This window comes from Mesoplodon densirostris, chromosome 17, assembly GCF_025265405.1.
Source record: "Mesoplodon densirostris isolate mMesDen1 chromosome 17, mMesDen1 primary haplotype, whole genome shotgun sequence".
NCBI lineage: Eukaryota > Metazoa > Chordata > Mammalia > Artiodactyla > Ziphiidae > Mesoplodon > Mesoplodon densirostris.
This window is the reverse complement of record NC_082677.1, coordinates 49235280-49260198: the sequence shown is the minus strand read 5'-3', so window position 1 is coordinate 49260198 and position 24919 is coordinate 49235280. Positions and strand designations below refer to the sequence as shown.

Below are 24919 nucleotides of genomic sequence, written 5' to 3'. Positions count from 1 at the left end.
TTCTTCCTAAGAGTCTTCCCAATCCTAAAATTTTCAATGTCACTTATAAGTCAAAAATCTGCAGGCACAGAATTTTAAATTCTGCAATGGAGATGCAATTGACATTTCCTACATCTTCCTAGTGTGTCTTTCTTCACAACATTTTCACAGATGAGGAAACTAAGGCTCAACGATTTAAATTCGGTTTAAAAACCCAATATATATGGCACTTTGTTTTCTAAAGAGAAAACGATAGAACATTTGTTGAAGTAAATTGAACTGTACATATGTAATACAGTTTGAAATAAAAATCATTACAGCAGCATTTGTTTAACAAGAACTTATCAATAACCACATTAAGACACTAGAAGTTTCCACTGCTTAAAGAACTGGAATTTGAAAATGAAGGTGGAAGTAGGGAGGGTGTGGGGAACAAAGAAACTCAGCATATGGGGGTTTGTAGAGTTGAAAGATTATGAAGAAACCAGTGAATAAAACATATTTTTAGGGGCTTCCCTTGTGGCGCAGTGGTTAAGAATCCGCCTGCTAATACAGGGGACATGGGTTCGAGCTCTGGCCTGGGAAGATCTCACATGCCGAAGAGCAACTAAGTCCGTGCACCACAACTCCTGAGCCTGCGCTCTAGAGCCTGCGAGCCGCAACTACCGAGCTCGTGTGCCACAACTACTGAAGTCCGCATGCCTAGACCCCCTGCTCCACAACAAGAGAAGCCACCGCAATGAGAAGCCCACGCACCACAACGAAGAGTAGCCCCCACTTGCCACAACTAGAGAAAGCTCATGCGCAGCAATGAAGACCCATCACAGCCAAAAATAAATAAAATAAATAAAATTTAAATATATATGTTTTTTAAAATTATGTTGACCATAATGTGCTCTGCTCAGAGACTGAGATATATATGTATATATATGAATATATGTGAATGTTTATATTTGAATATATTTAAATATATTTAAGGGTTTATATAGATATAGACATATAATTTTAAGAAAGAGATAGGATTATAAAAAGAACTTCTAGAATACTGTCTTAATGAAAAAATTTCCACAAAAACTGAACATTGTAAAGAAGGTCATGGTCAGTGGTTGCCTAAATTAAACATACATAGATCCTGAAGACAATACATTTGCAGACCTGCATGCTAGTTTTACCTGCTTTTCCACTTAATCATGACAGGAAAAAATGGCAGAGCTGAAGGCCAACACTGCTCACCCTAGACCATTAGGGGACTCGACTTAAACTGAACTGATCAGAACCAGACTACACTCTGCTGAACGGAATTGAAGGAAGTGATCTGAATCAACACCACCAGCAATTAAGCAATGCTTTTAAACTCTGAACTTATGAGAAAATTATGACAGATTTTTAACAACATGAAAAAAATTAGGAGAGCCATGGTTAGAACAACCAATGAGAGAGAACACAGTGCGTTAGGCTTTGACTGTGAGTTCAGCTCATCATTCTGGCTGGTAGTTTTCACAGTGGAGATGGAGATGGAGATGGAGATGGAGATGCAAGCAATGCCCAGGGAAGGGCAGAAGTTTTCGTGATGCTAGAACATATCTTAGGACCCAACTTTTAAATAAAGACCTTGTCGTAACATATCAATGTTTACTCTATACATGTCCCTTTCTCCTAAGATAAATTTTAGAAAAATAAACTATATTATAATTATCAGTTCACCTATCCAACTTACCAACTAAACAAGAGCTCAACAATGGAAGAATCAATGCCTTATTCATTTTGTAACTACAATTTCCAACACAGTGTACATCACAGGTATGTAGGTATGAAATAAATTTTTACTGACTCACCTCATAAAATTATTATGTACAACATGCACCTAAGTGAGAGAATCTAAATATTTGAAGTTTTCCAGTTTGCTAGCTTCTGACTGATGAAAATTTTACTAGTCATAGATGTCCCTAGAGCTTGCGGGCAAGAACCAATAAACTAATGTGGTTTCTATACTATGAAGCATAAATTGAAATAAAATACTAAATCCTAGTCTATCCCATAAATATGCATTTATGAAATATTTGAAAGGTAAATTATGCAAATACGTGTTTAAGGAATTTAGACATGATGAATCATTGACCTGTTGGGCCTCAACAACTTCCTCAAAACCATTAGCATCTATTATGTAAATTCACATTTACAGAGCTAATAAAATGCACATTAGTCAACCAACAGCAGGATTATTTATCTGAGGTGGTCTCATGTTTACAGGTCCAGATTTATTTTTCTTTTAAGAAAAATAGCCACAATATATTAATTTGAGAGCTGAAACTTGAATATAAACAGGGAGTTTTTGCCTCTTTCATTTTTAATACCTTTAGACTTTTCAATTTGGCTGACACAATTCAGAGTAATTGATGGGTTTTCTTATAATGTAAACAACCAAAGTCAGAATATATAATATAACTATACGGCTACTGAAATATGCATGACTTTCCATTGTTTTTAATGTATAGAACTTTTTACTTTAAGATAAACTGGAAGTTATGTAGCAAAAGAGCTTGTAGAAACAAATGGAAATGATGTAAAAACAATCCTACTGTTACAAATCAAGTACAAATTCAATGGCATACTCAATGCATATGAATAATGTCATCTCAAAACAGGATATTATTGCAAAAGAAATTTAGCAGTGGCATGTTTTTAAGAAATAGTTTTCATTCTGTTAACATCTTACTGAGCTTTTTGATTATTATTTATTTAATCAGGAAGTTTTTTTAATTAAAAATTTTGATTATGTTAGAAGTTTATAAACTATATCAGAACTACCAAAGATAGGAGAGGGCTTTTTGCAGATTTTTCAATTTGAAAATTATTGGACTCATAAGTATAGTATATGAAATCCCTATAATAAGTGAAATGAGATACTCTGCAATATTTTCTTTGGAATATTAGATTTAACTTAGTAACCTAAAAAACACTCTCTGGTTTTCTGATTCAACCATCTCACCTTCCTCCTAACATCCATGAAATTAAACCAATAACTCAAAGTAATGTGGCTTTAATGGTGGACAATGAGCCTTGTTAGGACAGTGATAAAGATATATACGACTGGAGATATCCACAGAACCCCTCGATTTACAAACATGAGCAATGGCTATTTATAGACTAGACCTCCCTGAAAGGACTAATTCACAAAACTACAGTAATATTTTAGACAATCATTTATTATTAGAATCTCATTGATACCCAACAAGTTTAATATGAATTTTAAGCAACTTTCAGTGATGAAATACTTTTCCATGGTTCTTTTGATGCCATTTCTAACTTTATCCTCAGTGTCTAGCCTTATTATACAGTTAATAGATGCTCAGAAATACTTATTTAATACATAAGTCCCAGGTTGATAGGTCACTTTAAACGAAGGGAGTAGCCAAATATATATTTTTTCATTCAGGCAAAACAATTGATCCAAAAGTTTGATGCAACTTATTTTAGACTGCTTTTATTTGCGTGGAGGGGCATTAAATATAACACTATACTTACCAGCTGAAATTCCAAATTACTAAATAAGTCAATCCAAATTATTTAATCAAAAAGAAATATCTTACTTACCAAACTATGTCCTGGGCAATATATACAGTAGATAGAAATATGCTATTTAGGCCTCCTAAAAGCAATGAATGAAATAAAAAGTTAGTTTTATACAAATCTGTCAGTTATCCTAACTTGAGAGTCAACACATTGAGAGTCAGACTGTGTCTCACTTCTGCCCACAGCACCCTGCAGATGGTATGCTTCACCAAAGTTTGTTGGGCTAAGTGAGAGAAAGAAGATTCTATAAAACTTCTTCTCAGAGCCTGATTAATTGCACTAATTTTTTTAGTAAATTTAGATTTTGAGCCCTTAAATCAAAGATAAAATTCAGAAAACCATATACCTCCTTATAAAATACAGAATAATCTCACACACACATGTACACACACACAATATGCTATTCTTGGTGTTTCACTATCGAGTAAAATGAGATGTGTCTATTTTCAAAACGGATTAAATAGCTTTGGAAATGCCACTTAGCTTATATGATAAAATAGGTTTGTTCCATACGATCTTCTAAATGCACATCTACTGAAACATCATCTACATGTTTATGTCTAAACTCTTGTTCATCAGGGACTCTAAGATGTGAGAACTAGTACTATTCCTATGTTCCTTCTTTGGTAACCCTCCCAGTTTTCAGAATTTGTTATAATAACAAAATAGCATCTGAGAGCAAAAATGTGTAATCTATCTTTACTGTGATTATTGGTAAGAACAAAACCCTCAATACCTCACCAGGAAAATGGTCAAAAAATATACATCTGAAATATTATTATTGTAAAAATGGAAGCAAGAGAATTCCTATATCAAAGTAGAGAAAATTAGATCAGAATTTTCTTTTCAGTGTGACATTTTCAAAATTTTTAAATTTAATGATCAAAACTAAACATTATCTCCCTTGTTTTTCTCATTTTCCACGCCCTTCCTCTTCCCCAAGCTCACAAAGAAAAATGAGAGAAAAGAAAATACAATTTCCTTCAAAACATTCCTCTCCAATCTCTTAGTCTCCTCATGCTAATTTCTGAGCTCCTTTAGACCTGCTTTTAAAGTCCTTCAATCCTTGCTTGATGTGCTTCCATCTTGCCCCTACTAAACTTGGTGGTGCAGCTGAACTGGAGAACAGAAGGGAAAGTTGTGCAAGCTGAAATAGACCAATCTCCTGACGCTCTGTCTGGTTTTATCTTTTATCTGCTCTTGCTATAAACTGAGATAGAATGCAAAAAGGTGTCAGTTCTTCTAAGAGCACAGCTCTCTTATACTGTTGATGAAAAAAAGAGATGCAACTGTGTTCAAGGCAGGCTCCATAGTGCTTGAAATCTTGTGAAAAGAAAAGGCCGCCCAGGGTTCACTAGCCCATACTCAAAGCAATGTGTTGGAGGAGATGCACAAAGTGAAGTTTTAAGCCACCAATGGAAGAATTAAAAAGAAAAAAAGGCTGAGCATTATTTTGATAATAATTGACATACAAACTGTTCAATTTCAGCACAAATTTAGTTCAGCATTTTGTCTTTCAGTCAAACTTGGATACTCTCCAAAATATGTTAAGATAAAACTGGTTCTAAAATAATTTTTTGCTTAGGTCTGCATATACCCTACATAAGCCTCCAAAGTGATTAACAATCATGTCTAATTTATTCTTATCCTAAACTTGTCAGGATTCAAATATATTAAAGCCAGAAGTGTTTTGCATGATTACTGTTTGAAATAAGATGAGATTTACGGTATTGTAACCAATGCCCTAGAATCCCTCGACCTTAGCTCCAGAAAATCCTTACTCTCCCTTCTCATAGTTACTGAGACATGTGGAAACACACACACACACATACACACAGTGACCAATGTGAAAAAAACACCATTTTGTAATCTGAGTCATATCTTAATGCCCTAATACTGAACTAATTGGTAGAAGATGTCCACACCTCAGGTCAGCAAGAACTTTATCTTAAGTCAAAATTCAAATTCTTTAGCCATTCCCATGATAAATAAACTCAGGATGATGAGCAGCTAACTCAAACAAGCATCAAGAAAGAGAACATTTAAACAACTAGCCTATCCCCAAAAGTTTTGCCTGGATCATTATATACAGTCATCCCTCGGTATTCACGAGAGATTGGTTCTAGGACCCCACATGGATACCAGAATCTGCGGATGCTCAAGTCCCTTATATAAAATGACATAGTATTTGCAAATAACCCAAACACATTCACCTCAATACTTTAAATCATCTCTAAATTACTTATAATATCTAATGTAATGTAAATGCTATGCAAATAGTTGCTGGCAGACAGCAGATGCATGTTATGCTTTTTGGAACTTTCTGGATTTTTTTTTAATATTTCAGTCCACAGTTGGTTGAATCCATGGATGCAGAACCCATGGATATAGAGGGTCTACTGTATACCTCTACCTCCTGGAAGCAATGAAGTTAAAGAGAAGAAGGGGTATAGGGTCATGTTTCTGATCACACAGTGCCCTCACCCATCAGTAAACATAGCCTGTTCAAAGTGTTAAGCTAGGTTTACTCATTCATTCAACAGATTTTGAGCATCTACTATAGACCAAGCACTGTTCTAGATAATAGAGATATAAATTATCAGTTCCTTCCACAGAGAAGTAGAACTCATATAAAGAAAACAGAAGGAATGGCCCTCCTACCTACTACATGCAAGTTATTCTTTCATGAATAAGACCTGGATTTATCATCAAAGAGTCTATTGGAAAGAAAAAAAAAACTACCAAATAAACACAAGGGTGAAATTACATTGTTCCCTTTGAATCAATGATCCCACCTTTAAATTCTTTCTTAAAGCAATATTCAAAAATATGGAGATAGGTGATGTCAGCATCATGGTGGTATAAGATATCCCTAATTTTTGTCCCCCTTTTAACATCTAAAATTCAGCATCTATCCATGAACAAAAGTGCCTCTGTGGGAGCTGTGGGACCAGCACCCTACACTAAGGGACCTGAGAGGAGTCTTATCCCTTGTGAATTGGGTCATAGACAGGCAGACTCCACTATAGGCTGTGGAACTAGCAGAAGCCTGTGAACTGGCTGCAACCTCTCTCAGCTGTGGTCCAGGAGTACCTGGAAAACATTGACTTGGGCAGATACCCACAAGATGAGAGAGCCTTTGTAGAAGTCCAGGTTTATAGAGGAAAAGTTCTAGCACTCTGCTGGAGTTTTTTAAAAATACAAATTTGGATTCATTGGAGTGGTTGAGAGGAGCTGTGCCTACATCACCCTTCGCTACAAGGTGGCACAGCTCAGAAAAAGAGGTTGGGGGTCCCTCCCACGGGGGAAAAGGAAGAGTGGTGAGTGAGCACCCAGCTTCCCCAGCTGTGCAGGATGCTACTAAAGAAACCTATCTATCTCTCTCCTGAAGCCCCCAGAGCATTAAAGCAAGAGCTTCACAACTGGGAAGCGGGAGGAGGTAGGAAGGAGATAGGAAAAGAGGCAAATAAGAATATCAGAGAACATTAAAGAGACACAATTCCTGCTGCCGTGTTCTAAACTCCAGCAGGAAGCCTGTCCATGAGCTGCTAGAAAAATCTCACTCAAGGATCCCTCCAACTGGTCCACTGACACCCCCAGCACCCTGAATGCCAAACCCACACCTCCCCCAACTCTACAGCCAGTTCTTTATGTGAACTGAGGGTGGTGGTGAAAGAAAGCTCAGATAGACAGGGAGTGCACACAGAAATCAAGCCAGAGTCCGCAGGAAAGGAAGAAACCACAGTCTTGAGCTGTAGCACCACTTTGGGGAAAACAAAAGAGAGGTTACCAACAGCCAGCCTGATGCATTGTAAGACCATGAGAAGACGTACAAACTTAAATGTTCCGCTACGAGACAGAGCAAGAAGGGGAGCAAGTCTAACCATACAAGATCAGAGAAGGCCCCAAAATATAAGCAGGATCAACAAAAATATCTCTCAAGTGAAGGCAGCTCGTAAAGATTGGAGGAGGTGTCTGCTACTTCAAATGTGAAAACAGCAATGCAAAACTCCAAAGAACATGAAGAGTCAAGGAAATATGCCATCAACAGGTCATAATAATCTTCCAGTAACCAAACCCCAAGACACAGTATCTGTGATTTACCCGAAAAAGAATTCAAAGAAACCTCAAGATAGAAATAGAGGGGATGGGAAGATGTAAGACTGGGGTAAGGGATTGAGAGGTACAAACTACCATGTATAAAATGGATAGACTACAAGGATGTGTTGTACAGCACAGGGAAATACAGCCATTATTTTCTAGTGACTTTAAATAGGTTATAATGTATAAAAATAGAGTTGCTATTTGTACACCTGAAACTAACATGCTGTTGTAAATAAAATATACTTCAATTCTTAAAAAAGAACCAATATTGGAATCATTGGAGTTCCAGAAGAAGAAGAAAGGGAAAAGGAGACAGAAAACTTTTTTTAAGGTGGACTATTTTTTTTGATACAAGTTATTTTTTAATTGAAGTATAGTTAATTTGCAATGTTGTGTTAGTTTTAAGTGTACAGCAAAGTGATTCAGTTATATATATATATGTATATATATATGTATATACATACATGTATATATTCTTTTTCAGATTCTTTTCAGAAAGCTTATTTAAAGAAATAACAACTGAGAACTTCTCAAATCTGGGGAGAGGCTTGGACATCCAAGTTCATTAAACTAATACATCACTCATTATTTCAATTCAAAATAATCTCCCCCAAGAAACATTATAATGAAACTGTCAAAAATCAAGTCAAAAAAAAAAAAGAGAGAGAGAATTCTAAAAGCAGCAACAGAAAAAAATATTGTAACCTACAAAGAAACCCCCATTACACTATCAGCAGATTTCTCAGCAGAAACCCTACAGATCAGGAGAGAATGGGTTGATATATTCAAAGTGTTGAAAGAAAAAAAATTGCCAGCCAAAAATAGTCTATATGGCAAAGTTATCCTTCAAAATGACAAATAAAAGCTGAGGGACTTCTTTGCCACTAGAACTGCCTTACAAGAAATGCTGAAAGGAGTTCTTCAAACTGAAATGAAAAGACACTAATTAGTAACATGAAAACATACAAAAATATGCAACACACTGGTAAGAGTAAATATATCGTCAGATTCAGAAAGCTCTAAATCTGGAATATGATAGTGTGTTGACTAACTATATTATAAAGGTTAAAATATTTTTTAAAAAACTATAGCTACTATAATTTCTTAATGAATACACAATATAAAAAGAGGTAAATCATGATATTAAAAACATAAAAGAGGGGAGTCAAAGAGTAGAGTTTCTATACACGATCAAAGTTAAGTTGCTATCAGCTTAAAATGGACTGTTATATCTGTCAAATGTTTTATGTAAGCCTCATGGTAACCACAAAGCAAAAACCTATAGTAAATTCACAAAAGTTAAAGAGAAGGGAATCAGAGGATAGCACCACAGACAACCACCATTTCACAAATGTAGACAATGAGAGGAAAAAGAGGACAATGGAACCACAAAACAGCCAGAAAGCAATTAATAAGATGAACAGCAAAAGAAACAAGCCACAAACTGAAAAGGCAACCTACAGAATGGGAGAAAATATTTGCAACCACACATTAACAAGTGTATTTCAGAAGGGAGTGAAAGAAAGGACTCTTTGAGATAGAAAGAGTGATGTGCTTGACTGGTGATAAAAAATGGCATCCAGTGTACAAGGATAGTCTTTAGATAGGAGCAGTAATATTTCTCTCTGGTGGCAGGCAAGAAAGCACAGTATACTGAGGCACATATTGATGGTAGGTAGATGGGTGGAGTTTGTGGAGGATCTTCTGATTTCTTAATTATTTTAGTAAGACAGGAAGCAAGAAGATGGAGAAAATACGTTGCAGGTTTGAAGCAGGACAAGAAAGTGATAAATCATCTAAGAGACTGGAAGCGTAAATGATCACTCGCGGGAGTATAAGGCTTGGTGTGGTTGCCTGGCGACATTAAGAGTGCATTTCAGAGACATGGTCACCAACTCAAAGTCCATGAAGATGTGTTTTTCCCTCCACATTTAGCTGCACCAGTTCAGGTGTGGAGCTGAATTTAACCAGGATTATGATTCTGCCAAACTACAAAGAAAAGAAAGAAGGGCAAGGAACTTTTGGGTGTGGTCAATGGAACGACCATAGTGATTGACCATAGGATCTCACCAGGCTAAAAAATAGGGAGAAGACACCAAGGGGTAAGGGAGAAGAGAAAGGAGCTGAGATCAACAGATTGGAGAGCCTAGTCAGATCGAAGAATCATTGAAGTTGGGTGTCTAGAGAAAGAAGACCAGAGATAAGAGGTGGTAGTCAGAGAGCGGGATGCACGGAATTGAGTTTGTGGAAGGGTTGTGGTTGGTTGGCAATAATAAGAACTGATCATATCTTGTATCTGACCATAACCTTCCATGGTTTGTCTCTGTGGATAAAATAAAAGCTACAGCCCTCACGTTAGCCTCAAGACTCCACTCTCAGCTTCCTTCTCACTGTTTGCCCCTGTACCCCCCAACTCCCTACCTTTCCACTTCATCTCTTAAGCTACCCTAATACAGTCCACTTCAGCCATTTTAACCTCTATGCTGCTCATTGAGACATGTTCTGAAGTCTCTATGCTGGTTGTTCCCCAAGATTCTTCAATCCCCTCCTTCAAAGTCTTTGCCCAATTGTCACTTATCCAATGATACATTCCATGACCATCCAAATTAAATGTATAACCCACCTCGGGTCCTAATACTTCCTACCCATCCTCCCTTCTTTCTTTTCTCCATAACATTTACCATCCCCAATAGTACACAACATACTTATTTTGTCTTTTGCTCATCTTATCCCTAGTGGAATATGAGTTCCACGAAGAAAGAGACTTTTCCTTGTTTTAATTACATCTGTTTTCTCAGCACCTAGCATATAGTAAGAACTCAATTAATATGCACTGAATGAATGAATTACTTTTATTCATTGCTGTTATTTAATTTTTGCTATGTTAATAGGTATAAATGTCACTATGTTCTTTTTTTCTAACATCTTTAATGGAGTACAATTGCTTTACAATGTTGGGCTAGTTTCTGCTGTATAACAAAGTGAATCAGCTATATGTATACATATATCCTCATATCCCTCCCTCTGGCATCTTCCTCACACTCTCCCTGTGCTATGCAGCTGCTTCCCACTAGCTATCTATTTTACATTTGGTCGTGTATATATGTAGATGTTACTCTCTCACTTCGTCCCAGCTTACCCTTACCCGTCTCCATGTCCTCAAGTCCATTCTCTACATCTCTGTCTTTATTCCTGTTCTTGTCCCTAGGTTCATCAGAACCTTTTTTTTTTTTTTAGATTCCATATATATGTGCTAGCATATGGTATTTGTCTTTCTCTTTCTCACTTACTTCACTCTGTACGACAGACTCTAGGTCCATCCAACTCACTACAAAGAGTTCAATTTCGTTTCTTTTTATGGCTGAGTAATATTCCATTGTATATATGTGCCACATCTTCTTTATCCAGCCATCTGTCGATGGACACTTAGGTTGCTTCCATGCCCTGGCTATTGCAAATAGTCCTGCAAAGAACATTGTGGTACATGTCTCTTTTTGAATTATGCTTTTCTCAAGGTATATGCCCAGTAGTGGGACTGCTGGGTCATATGGTAGTTCTGTTTTTTAGTTTTTTGAGGAACTTCCATACTGCTCTCCATAGTGGCTATATCAATTTACATTCCCACCAACAGTGTAAGAGGGTTCCTTTTTCTCCATATCCTCTCCAGCATTTATTGTTTGTATATTTTTTTGAACTACACACTATCCTGACACGTGTGAGGTGATACCACACTGTAGTTTTGATTTGCATTTCTCTAATGATTAGTGATGTTGAGCATCCTTTCATGTGTTTGTTGGAAATCTATATATCTTATTTGCAGAAATGTCTATTTAGGTCTTCTGACAATTTTTGGATTGAGTTGTTTGTTTTTTTGATATTGAGCTTCATGAGCTGCCTGTATATTTTGGAGATTAATCCTTTGTCAGCTGCTTCATTTGCAAATATTTGCTCCCAGTCTAAGCTTGTCTTTTCATCTTGTTTATGCTTTCCTTTGCTGTGCAAAAGCTTTTAAGTTTCATTAAGTCCCATTTTGTTTCTGTTTGTTTTTATTTCCATTTCTCTAGGAAGTGAGTCAAAAAGGATCTTGCGGTGATTTATGTCATAGAGTGTCCTGCTTATGTTTTCCTCTGAGCTTCGTAGTGAATGGCCTTACGTTTAGTTCTTCAATCCATTTGAGTTTATTTTTCTGTCCGGTGTTAGGGAACGTTCTAATTTAATTCTTTTACATTGAAAGGGTATCTCTTCTCCATTGTAGATTTTTGCCTCATTTATCAAAGATAAGGTGACCATAGGTGCATGGGTTTATCTCTGGGCTTTCTATCCAGTTCCATTGATCTATCTTTCTGTTTTTGTGCAAGTACCATACAGTCTTGATTACCATAGCTTTGTAGTATAGTCTGAAGTCAGGGAGCCTGATTCCTCCAGCTCCATTTTTCGTTCTCAAGATTGCTTTGGCTATTGGGGGTCTTTTGTGTTTCCATACAAATTGTGAAATTGTTTGCTCTAGTTCTCTGAAAAATGCCATTGGTAGTTTGATAGGGATTGCACTGAATCTGTAGATTGCTTTGGGTAGTATAGTCATTTTCACAATGTTGATTCTTCTAATCCAAGAACATGGTATATCTCTCCATCTGTTTGTATCATCTTTAATTTCTTTCATCACTGTCTCATAGTTTTATGCATACAGGTCTTTTCTTTCCTTAGGTAGGTTTATTCCTAGGTATTTTATTCTTTCTGTTACAACGGTAAATACGGAGCACAGGCTCCGGACGCGCAGGCTCAGTGGCCATGGCTCACGGGCCCAGCCACTCTGCAGCATGTGGGATCTTCCCAGACTGGGGCATGAACCCGTGCCCCCTGCATCGGCAGGACTCTCAACCACTGCGCCACCAGGGAAGCCCATATCTTCTTCTTAGATTGATCTCTTGATCATCATGTAGTGTCCCTCTTCATCTCTTGTATTAGTCTTTACTTTAAAGTCTATTTTGGAGTCCTCTCCCTGCGCTCTGACTGAAACCCGATACCCGAGCCTCACCTCCCAGCCCCGCCCGCCCCAGTGGCCGAGGAGACAAGCCTCTGGGGCTGGTGTGTGCCTGAGGGCACCGATCCTCTGTGCCGGAATCTCTCTGCTTTGCCCTCCACACGCCTGTTGCTGTGCTCTCCTCGCTACTCCGAAGCTTTCCCCCTCCGCCACCTGCAGTCTCCGCCCACGAAGGGGCTTCTAGTGTGTGGAAACCTTTTCTCCTTCACGGCTCCCTCCCACTGGTGCAGGTCCCGTCCCTATCCTTTTGTCTCTGCTTATTTTTTTTTCTTTTGCCCTACCCAGGATGATAATCTCTGGGTCCATCCATGTAGCTGCAAATGGCATTATTTCATTCTATGGATGAAAGGCTCTTGGTGCTGCAGCCAGGAGTCAGTGCTGTGCCTCTGAAGTGGGAGAGCCAACTTCAGGACACTGGTCCACAAGAGACCTCCCAGCTCCACATAATATCAAGTGGCGAAAATCCCTCAGAGATCTCCATCTCAACACCAGCACCCAGCTTCAGTCAACGACCAGCAAGCTACAGTGCTGGTCACCCTATGCCAAGCAACTAGCAAGACAGGAACACAACCCCACCCATTAGCAAGAGGCTGCCTAAAAACATAATAAGGCCACAGGCACCCCAAAACACACCACCAGACGTGGACCTGTCCACCAGAAAGACAAGATCGAGCCTCAACCACCAGAACACAGGCACTAGTCCCCCCCACCAAGAAGCCTACACAACCTACTGAAATAGCCTTACCCACTGGGGACAGACACCAAAAACAACGGGAACTATGAATCAGCAGCCTACAAAAAGGAGACCCCAAACACAGTAAGATAAGCAAAATGAGAAGACAGAAAAACACACAGCAAGTGAAGGAGCAAGATAAAAACCTACCAGACCTAACAAATGAAGAGGTAATAGGTAGTCTACCTGAAAAAGAATTCAGAATAATGATAGTAAAGATGATCCAAGATTCTATTTCCAAGATCCAAAATCTTGGAAATAGAATAGACAAAATGCAAGAAACAGAAAAAAAGGACCTAGAAGAACTAAAGATGAATCAAGCATCGATTAAAAACACAATAAATGAAATGAAAAATACTCTAGATGGGATCAATAGCAGAATAACTGAGGCAGAAGAACGGATAAGTGAGGTGGAAGATAAAATAGTGGAAATACTGCTGCAGATCAAAATAAAGAAAAAAAAATGAAAAGAACAGAGGACAGTCTCAGAGACCTCTGGGACAACATTAAACGCACCAACATTCGAATTCTAGGGGTTCCAGAAGAAGAAGAGAGAAAGAAAGGGACTGAGAAAATATTTGAAGAGATTATAGTTGAAATCTTCCCTAATATGGGAAAGGAAATAGTTAATCAAGTCCAGGAGGCACAGAGAGTCCCATACAGAATAAATCCAAGGAGAAATACGCCAAGACACATATTAATCAAACTGTCAAAAATTAAACACAAAGAAATCATATTAAAAGCAGCAAGGGAAAAACAACAAATAACACACAAGGGAATCCCCATCAGGTTAACAGCTGATCTCTCAGCAGAAACTCTACAAGCCAGAAGGGAGTGGCAGGATATAATTAAAGTGATGACGGAAGGCAAATACTAACAGCCATAAAAGGGGAAATCGACAGTAACACAATCATAGTAGGGGACTTTAACACCCCACTTTCACCAATGGACAGATCATCCAAAATGAAAATAAATAAGGAAACACAAGCTTTAAATGATACATTAAACAAGATGGACTTAGTTGATATTTATAGGACATTCCATCCAAAAACAACAGAATACACATTTTTCTCAAGTGCTCATGGAACATTCTCCAGGATAGATCATATCTTGGGTCACAAATCAAGCCTTGGTAAATTTAAGAAAATTAAAATTGTATCAAGTATGTTTTCCAACCACAATGCTATGAGACTAGACATCAATTACAGGAAAAGATCTGTAAAAAATACAAACACATGGAGGCTAAACAATACACTACTCAATAACAAAGTGATCACTGAAGAAATCAAAGAGGAAATTAAAAAATACCTAGAAACAAATGACAATGGATACACGACGACCCAAAACCTATGGGACGCAGCAAAAGCAGTTCTAAGGGGGAAGCTTATAGCAATAAAATCCCACCTTAAGAAACAGGAAACATCTCGAGTAAACAACCTGACCCTGCACCTAAAGCAATTAGAGAAAGAAGAACAAAAAACCCCCAAAGTTACCAGAAGGAAAGAAATCATAAAGATCAGATCAGAAATAAATGAAAAAGAAATGAAGGAAACGATAGCAAAGATCAACCAAACTAAAAGCTGGTTCTTTGAGAAGATAAACAAAATTGACAAACCATTAGCCAGACTCATCAAGAAAAGAAGGGAAAAGACTCAAATCAATAGAATTAGAAATGAAAAAGGAGAAGTAACAACTGACACTGCAGAAATACAAAAGATCATGAGAGATTACTATGAGAAACTCTATGCCAATAAAATGGACAACCTGGAAGAAATGGACAAATTCTTAGAAATGCACAACCTGCCAAGACTGAATCAGGAAGAAATAGTAAATATGAACAGACCAATCACAAGGACTGAAATTGAAACTGTGATAAAAAATCTTCCAACAAACAAAAGCCCAGGACCAGATGGCTTCACAGGCGAATTCTATCAAACATTTAGAGAAGAGCTAACACCTATCCTTCTGAAACTCTTCCAAAATATAGCAGAGGGAGGAACACTCCCAAACTCATTCTACGAGGCACCATCACCTTGATACCAAAACCAGGCAAGGATGTCACAAAGAAAGAAAACTACAGGCCAATATCACTGATGAACATAGATGCAAAAACCCTCAACAAAATACTAGCAAACAGAATCCAACAGCACATTAAAAGGATCATACACCATGATCAAGTGGGGTTTATTCCAGGAATGCAAGGATTCTTCAATATACGCAAATCAATCAATATGATACACCATATTAACAAATTGAAGAAGAGAAACCATATGATCATCTCAATAGATGCAGAGAAAGCTTTCGACAAAATTCAACACCCATTTATGATAAAAACCCTGCAGAAAGTAGGCACAGAGGGAACTTTCCTCAACATAATAAAGGCCATATATGACAAACCCACAGCCAACATCATCCTCAATGGTGAAAAACTGAAACCATTTCCACTAAGATCAGGAACAAGACAAGGATGCCCACTCTCACCAATCTTACTCAACTTAGTTTTGGAAGTTTTAGCCACAGCAATCAGAGAAGAAAAGGAAATAAAAGGAATCCAAATTGGAAAAGAAGAAGTAAAGCTGTCACTGTTTGCAGATGACATGATACTATACATAGAGAATCCTAAAGATGCTACCAGAAAACTACTAGAGCTAATCAATGAATTTGGTAAAGTAGCAGGATACAAAATTAATGCACAGAGATCTCTGGCATTCCTGTACACTAATGATGAAAAATCTGAAAGTGAAATCAGGAAAACACTCCCATTTACCACTGCAACAAAAAGAATAAAATATCTGGAATAAACCTACCTAAGGAGACAAAAGACCTGTATGCAGAAAATTATAAGACACTGATGAAAGAAATTAAAGATGATACAAATAGATGGAGAGATATACCATGCTCCTGGATTGGAAGAATCAATATTGTGAAAATGACTCTACTACCCAAAGCAATCTACAGATTCAATGCAATCCCTATCAAACTACCACTGGCATTTTTCACAGAACTAGAACAAAAAATTTCAAAATTTGTTTGGAAAAACAAAAGACCCCAAATAGCCAAAGCAATCTTGAGAACGAAAAATGGAGCTGGAGGAATCAGGCTCCCTGACTTCAGACTATACTACAAAGCTACAGTAATCAAGACAGTGTGGTACTGGCACAAAAACAGAAAGATAGATCAATGGAACAGGATAGAAAGCCCAGAGATAAACCCACGCACATATGGTCACCTTATCTTTGATAAAGGAGGCAGGAATGTACAGTGGAGAAAGGACAGCCTCTTCAATAAGTGGTGCTGGGAAAACTGGACAGGGACATGTAAAAGTATGAGATTAGATCATTCACTAACACCATACACAAAAATAAGCTCAAAATGTATTAAAGACCTAAATGTAAGGCCAGAGACGATCAAACTCTTAGAGGAAAACATAGGCAGAACACTCTATGACACAAATCACAGCAAGATCCTTTTGGACCCACCTCCTAGAGAAATGGAAATAAAAACAAATGGGACCTAATGAAACTTAAAAGCTTTTGCACAGCAAAGGAAACCATAAACAAGACCAAAAGACAACCCTCAGAATGGGAGAAAATATTTGCAAATGAAGCAACTGACAAAGGATTAATCTCCAAAATTTATAAGCAGCTCATGCAGCTCAATAGCAAAAAAACAAACAACCCAATCCAAAAATGGGCAGAAGACTTAAATAGGCATTTCTCCAAAGAAGATATACAGACTGCCAACAAACACATGAAAGAATGCTCAACATCATTAATCATTAGAGAAATGCAAATCAAAACTACAATGAGATATCATCTCACACCAGTCAGAATGGCCATCATCAAGAAATCTAGAAACAATAAATGCTGGAGAGGGTGTGGAGAAAAGGGAACACTCTTGAACTGCTGGTGGGAATGTGAATTGGTACAGCCGCTATGGAGAACAGTATGGAGGTTCCTTAAAAAACTAAAAATAGAACTATCATATGACCCAGCAATCCCACTACTAGGCATATACCCTGAGAAAACCATAATTCAAAAAGAAGACATGTACCAAAATGTTCATTGCAGCTCTATTCACAATAGCCCGGAGATGGAAACAACCTAAGTGTCCATCATCGGATAAATGGATAAAGAAGATGTGGCACATATATACAATGGAATATTACTCAGCCATAAAAAGAAATGAAACTGAGCTATTTGTAATGAGGTGGAGAGACCTAGAGTATGTCATACAGAGTGAAGTAAGTCAGAAAGAGAAAGACAAATACCGTATGCTAACACATATATATGGAATTTCAGAAAAAAAAATGTCATGAAGAACCTAGGGGTAAAACAGGAATAAAGACACAGACCTACTTGAGAATGGACTTGAGGATATGGGGAGGGCGAAGGGTAAGCTGTGACAAAGCGAAAGAGAGGCATGGACATATACACAGTACCAAACGTAAGGTAGATAGATAGTGGGAAGCAGCCGCATAGCACAAGGAGATCAGATCGGTGCTTTGTGACCACCTGGAGGGGTGGGATAGGGAGGGTGGGAGGGAGGGAGATGCAAGAGAGAAGGGATGTGGGAACAGATGTATATGTATGACTGATTCACTTTGTTATAAAGCAGAAACTAATAAAAAAATAACTTGTGAAAAATTAAAAAAATAAAATAAAGTCTATTTTGTCTGACATGAGAATTGCTACTCCAGCTTTCTTTTGATTTTCATTTGCATGGAATATCTTTTTCCATCCCCTCACTTTCAATCTGTATGTATCCCTAGGTCTGAAGTGGGTCTCTTGTAGACAGCATATATACGGGTCTTGTTCTTGTATCCATTCAGCCAGTCTATGTCTTTTGATTGGAAAATTTAACCTATTTATATTTAAGGTAATTATCAATATGTTTGTTCCTATTACCATTTTCTTAATTGTTTTGGGCTTACTTTTGTAGGTCTTTGCCTTCTCTTGTGTTTCCTGCCTAGAGAAGTTCCTTTAGCATTTGTTGTAAAGCTGGTTTGGTGCTGCTGTACTCTCTTAGCTTTTGTTTGTCTGTAATGGTTTTAATTACTCTGTCAAATCTGAATGAGGTCCTTGCTGGGTAGAGTAATATTGGTTGTAGGTTTTTCCCTTTCATCACTTTAAACATGTCCTGCCACTCCCTTCTGGCTTGCAGAGTTTCTGCTGAAAGATCAGTGTTAACCTTATGGGGATTCCTTTGTATGTTATTCCTTTCTTTTCCCTTACTGTTTTTAATATTTTTTCTTTGTATTTAATTTTTGATAGTTTGATTAATAGTGTCTTGGAGTGTTTCTCCTTGGATTTATCCTGTATGGGACTCTTTGTACTTCCTGGGCTTGACTGACTATTTCCTTTCCCATGTTAGGTAAATTTTCAACTATAATCTCTTCAAATATTTTCTCAGACCCTTTTTTTCTCTTCTTCTTCTGGGACCCTTATAATTTGAATGTTGGTGCATTTAATGTTGTCCCAGAGGTCTCTGAGATGGTCCTCAATTCTTTTCATTCTTTTTTCTTTATTCTCCTCTGCGGTAGTTATTTCTACTATTTTATCTTCCAGGTCACTTATCTGTTCTTCTGCTTCAGTTATTCTGCTATTGATTCCTTCTAGAGAACTTTTAATTTCATTTATTGTGTTGTTCATCATTGTTTGCTTGCTCTTTAGTTCTTCTAGGTCCTTGTTAAGCGTTTCTTGTATTTTCTCCATTCTATTTCCAAGATTTTGGATCACCTTTACTATCATTACTCTGAATTCTTTTTCAGGTAGACTGCCTATTTCCTCTTCACTTGTTTGGTCTGGTGGATTTTTACCTTGCTCCTTCATCTGCTGCATATTTCTGTCTTCACATTTTGTTTAACTTACTGTGTTTGGGGTCTCCTTTTTGCAGGCTGTAGGTTCATAGTCCCTCTTACTTCTGGTGTCTTCCCCCAGTGAGTGAGGTTGCTTCAGTGGCCTGTGTAGGCTTCCTGGTGGAGGGGACTGGTGCCTGTGTTCTGGTGGGTTGGTTTGGATCTTGTCTTTCTGGTGGGCCGGGCCACAACCAGTGGTGTGTTTTGGGGTGTCTGTGAACTTAGTATGATTTTTGGTAGCCTCTCTGCTAATGGGTGGGGTTGTGTTCCTGTCTTGCTAGTTGTTTAGCATGGGGTGTCCCGCATTGGAGCTTGCTGGCCTTTGGGTGGAGCTGGGTCTTAGTGTTGAGATGGAGACCTCTGGGAGAGCTCTCGCTGATTGATATTACATGGGGCTGGGAGGTCTCTGGTGGTCCAATGTCCTGAACTCGGCTCTCCCACCTCAGAGGCTCAGACCTGACACCCGGCCAGAGCAACAAGACCCTGTCAGCCACACTGTAGTTGTATGGTCTTAGACCAGGCAGTTAACTTCTCTGTGCCTCAAATTTCCCTTCGTGCAGCACCTCCTCATCCCAGAGTCCCAGTCAGGTGTGAGGGAAGGGCTGTCGCTCCCAGGCTGTGCAGGGAGGAAGCCCAGCAGGCTGGCGCAGGACACTGGTGAATGGCCCTGTCACTGTGTTCTGATTTTAATTTTCTGACAGAATTTTAAGAATTTCCTGGGTATTCTTTGGACTTGAAAAACTTGCCACTTACTATGAGCTTGGGGAAAAAAAATCAGTCTTAGAAATTACAAATGGTACAAACAACTTAGAGGAAGATATCACATAATATAGATATAGATATATAATATAGATTAATATCCACTATTCTGAAGTTCTCCCAAGGAGCTGAGTTCCGTTCAAAAGTGTAGTTGCAGTGAATGTTTGGGTTATTTTGATTTATTAGTTCTGTAATTGAGATCTAAAATGTCTGTAATTGTATGGGCTTCCCCTTCCAACTTAACATGTTGCTCTGAGAACTTCATAGAAATGTTGATTTTTGAGCTGATACTAGGAAAAAATCATGAAGTTATACCAAAGTGCCTACTTCCAATTATGAAACAAGCAAACTTAGGTGATTTTTTTCCTTCAGCTTACATACGTTTTTGTTATCTGCAGACAGTTTGCACATGGCTGTGTTCCAGTGATAACCTGTACCACCAAAAATCTATTAGAGTGATAATTATCTCACTAGAGCTGATATTGGAAGAGGTCACCTTGAAATCTAAATTTGAGTTGAAATAAAATGTATTATCAAAGTAAGCCTAGATCCTAAAGACAAAAAAACCTATACACAAATACTGTAATTTAGTTAGTAAATGTGTTTCTCGCAGAGGCATGAGTTAGCCATTCTGACATTGCCTTATTTGAATACTAGGATTGAACAAATAATTAAATATATTGTCAATGATGGAAGCCAAGTTTCTTACTCTCTGGGGCGGAAATTACAAATAAGAAAAGGAGAGGATCTTATTGTGTTAGATTGAAATGAGAGGTATCAGTATATACATATAAATTTCAATATTTATACAGGTAGTTCTGGAAATAAATAAAGCTGTACGTGTATACGTGAGTGAGTATACACATACATATTTCCTAGTTTTGTCCACTGAGAGGGCCTAGAAGCAATGATACCCAAATAGCGATTAGTATACCTAGCTCCCAGATTGTCTGGTCTCTAAACATCATTCTCTGATGAAGAAAACCAGGACCCCTTACATAAGTGGTAGTTTCCAGGGCTGGGGCAAGGAAAATATAAGCCTAAATGCAGGAAGGGGCTTGTAATGGCCAATTTTTTTTAAACGAGCAACAAAATACATAATTGTAAAATAGGATTAAAACTCATGGCATAAAAGAATTATAAGCTTATAATTAATTATAATTAAATAATAAACTTATGTTAAAGAGTTGAATAAATAAATAAATGGGAGAGAGGCTACATCTCTTCCTTGCCTCACATACAACCAACCACTGTCGCTTGCTTTGTTTCTTGAGACAGCATGCAATACCTTGAGGTAGTCTCACCTCCCAGCATTGCTTAAAATTTTGCCATAGACTTCTGGAGAGCCAACAGAAAAATCTATTTTAGCTCTGCACCCAGAGTCCTACCTTTTCTCCTTTTGACGGGTGCTAGCCCTTCTTCCCCAGCTGGATAAGGTCTTCCAGGGAACCACGGGCTGCTTTTATCTGTTTGTCCCTATCCTGTCCAAACAGCATGAGCAGAACAGGGAGACAATCCATGACATGACATGGACATAACAAGTAAGGGAAAAGGAAAGCAGAGATCCTCACTCCCAGGGCTCACTGTTTGCATGTTGCCACTCCCTCTTGTGCTATCATTTTCCACCACGCCTACAAAATTTCTTCAGTCTCCATTGGATTTTCTCTTATGTTTCCCTGTATTCTAGTCTTATCCACTGGCTGGTAAAGAGGGCACTTTTCCATTGTCTCACTGTTGGTATAGTATAAGCAAAGACTGCCCTGATCAGATCTCCCGCGGGCTCCCCAGAGGGTCAAAATCTGCCACAGCTTGAGGTTCTCACAGAGGTAGTCTCCACCCACATCCTTTCTGAGGGAGCTGTCTTTGGACCAGTATATCATGAGAATGCCTTAGAATGCACATAATTTACCAGAGCAGACACAGAAAACAAGGGTATGGTGTTTAATGGGGTGGGTTAATGGTACAAAGACAGATAGCTGTAAACTAGCGAGCTTGAGGGAGCACAGAGAATGTGAGCTGCAGGCCCAAATTTCAGCAAGACCAAGGGGCAGAAAGGGAGTCTTTTTTGCTTATGCTACATAGGATAGCAAGCTGATCACTTGGAAGCAGAAAACCACCATTCCACACGAGTATAGATTTTAGTGAGCATCTGAATGGCTGGCATTAACTCACCCCCAGAGCAATAGCCAGCAGTAACAGATTGTCCCAATGGCCAGCCAAGACGTTTAGCCAAAAATGAGAAGGAGAGAGTCTCATTCCTCATATTCTCTCTAATTGGACAACAGATTGAAATACTTCAGCAAAAGTGAGAGGTTCGTCTCTGAAAAAGAATCATTGTTATTAATTTTCATTGCACACAACGTCCTGTCAAGTATTATAAAATGCTTCTGCCTTGGGAGGGAGTGCTTTGGAACACTTTCCTTTTCCTAGTGCAGGTTGAATGTATTGTTCAGGTTTACAGAGCATTCCCTATCCAGACTCAGGGTTACAGTGGCTCACCCTTGAGTCCCTGGTCTACCACTTCTGTTTAACACTACGTTCATGATTCCCCAAGGAAAGAAGCGCTGATTTTATTCCAGAATTCAAGAATATAGCATTTTTAAAGGGCTGGCCATATCTAGTGTAATACACCACTCAGCTACATTTTGCCTGTTCTCCAGTGTCATTATTTTTCTAAGGTTGCTCATAAAATTACTCATCTAAAAATTTCAGCTTCATGCTGTATTTTAATGATGAAATTCTAAAATGCCATGGTGTTTCAGATTCCTGACAGCTGGTTCTTTTGCTTATTACCTAATGTCTACCTGCTGGATAGGCACTGGGGTGGATTTCATCCTACCATCAGTCATGTCATAAGGCATCTGGTCTTCAAGAGTATAAAGGGATTTGGGTCTTCATTTTATGCTTCTTCAACCATGTTGTACAGAGGTAAGCAGATGGTCTTTTACAGCAAAATGACCACATACCTATATGGTGTCTTCTGTTATCAGACATTTTATTCCATGTCATATGATGAAAATAATGAAAACTGTTACAGATGGATGTTCTCCTACCCCTAATATATAATCAGATCAGAATAGCATTGTTTTTTGACAAAATTTCCAAATCAGAGAACAGATAACATATAAACTTCTGAATTAGTATGAAGTTAGATTGTGTTTCCAAGCATGAAAATGGCATTTCTAGTCTGGTTACATTTATGACTTCATCAGACAAATAAATATAGCACCACGGCAATGCACTGTTGGGTGTAAAATGACTTATGTTCTATGTGCTCCTTCAGAGTAGATGCTACGTCTTGTTCTGCATTGAGGGTCCAAGCCCTAGCATCCTGATGCAAATGTTTGTTGCTAGACACATTTTTTTTTTGCTCAGTTTGTGCAAAATAGAAAACTACTACCTTTACAAATATAGTTTCATCAAGAAAAAAAATCTTCAAGAATGTCACTTCTTAGCTTTTGGGGGGAATTTTGTCCTTTCATGATGTATTTTCAGACCATCTCTCTTTGCCAGGGGTCATTTCTTACATCTTCTGTTTCTGAGTTAGAAAGGTAGAATAATTTTTCATATCCCTTAGGTGTTTCTTGGCAACAGCCTTTCAGTTCTTTTTCTCTATCACTATAATCTTACTCCCAAGACACTAATTATCTGCAAAAAGTAAAATTCACAGATTCTAACTCAAGATCCCACCAAAATATTCTGATATACTATTTCTCAAAGATTAGCTAGTAAATATCAAAGTATTGTTCTCATCATCCAAAGTGAGTCCCTTCATACAATTTTATTCCTTCTCCCTGCTCTTCATCCTGAAGTACTTAAGGACAGATGATTGACATTCCTATTTCCCTCTTAGAAAATCAAATTTTAGGGAAGTCTCTATCAATAATAGTAATTTTTTAAACCAATAACTTTGCAAATATTATTTAATATAATACAAAGTCTTAATATTATTCCAATTTTGAAAATGAAGGAACTAAAGCTTACTGAATTTAAAAGCTTTGCAAAGATAATAGAGCTAATAAGAAGCATCAGGATGGTTAGGCCCAGATATGTCTAAATTCAGAGTTCCATAAAACACCACTACCCTTCTTTAGTCCTCTCCTGTTGTGTTCTCATCCTGCTGTCCTTGGTACCTTGAATATAGTGGCCTCGGGAAGCTCTCATCATCTTAGTTCTTAGTGAACTCCTCATTTCTACCTCCTCTGCCATGATTGCATCATTACCTGATTTCTCTATCTCTAGGGTTGAGACACTATATATTCAGCCACATTTTTTACCATTCTATGTTATCAGTAACAATGTAGTTTCTTTCTGAGGTAAAAGAAGAGAAATCATAAATTTTACATGCAAGTTGACTCTACTTGTGTAGTATCCTACATGAATATTTTCTCTCCATCTCTGTTAATGATAGCAGGATTTGAGAAGGTCACATATAGGCCTCAAGAAAACCAAATAGTTCTTTTACCACATAGCACTGGGAGATCATCTCGGTGCTTTGTGACCATCTAGAGGGGTGGGATAGGGAGGGTGGGAGGGAGGGAGATGCAAGAGGGAGGAGATATGGGGATATATGTATATGTATAACTGATTCACTTTGCTATGAAGCAGAAACTAACACACCATTGTAAAGCAATTATACTCTAATAAAGATGTTATATGTAAAAACTGACATATAATTATAAAAGGAGCAGCAATTCACCCCTGACAGCTGACTTCTAAACAAAAGCAATAGAAGCCACCAAGTGTTAAAAGAAAACATGGACTTCCATACACACACAAAAAAAGGGAAGAATGAAGATGAAATTTTAAAATTTTCAGAGAAACATAAACTAAGAGAATTTATAACTAATGGGCCATACTACAGAATATAGTA

The 24919-nt window shown here is 37.9% G+C and overlaps 1 long non-coding RNA gene across 1 annotated transcript in view; it reads right to left on the bottom strand.

Moving 5' to 3' along the window:
• The window catches only part of LOC132477674 (uncharacterized), an 82270-nt gene that overhangs the window by 24870 nt on the left and 32481 nt on the right, over nt 1-24919 (bottom strand). The window contains exon 2 of the long non-coding RNA XR_009530308.1: nt 3574-3628. This is a non-coding gene — a long non-coding RNA (uncharacterized LOC132477674). The remainder of the gene's footprint in view (nt 1-3573; nt 3629-24919) is intronic.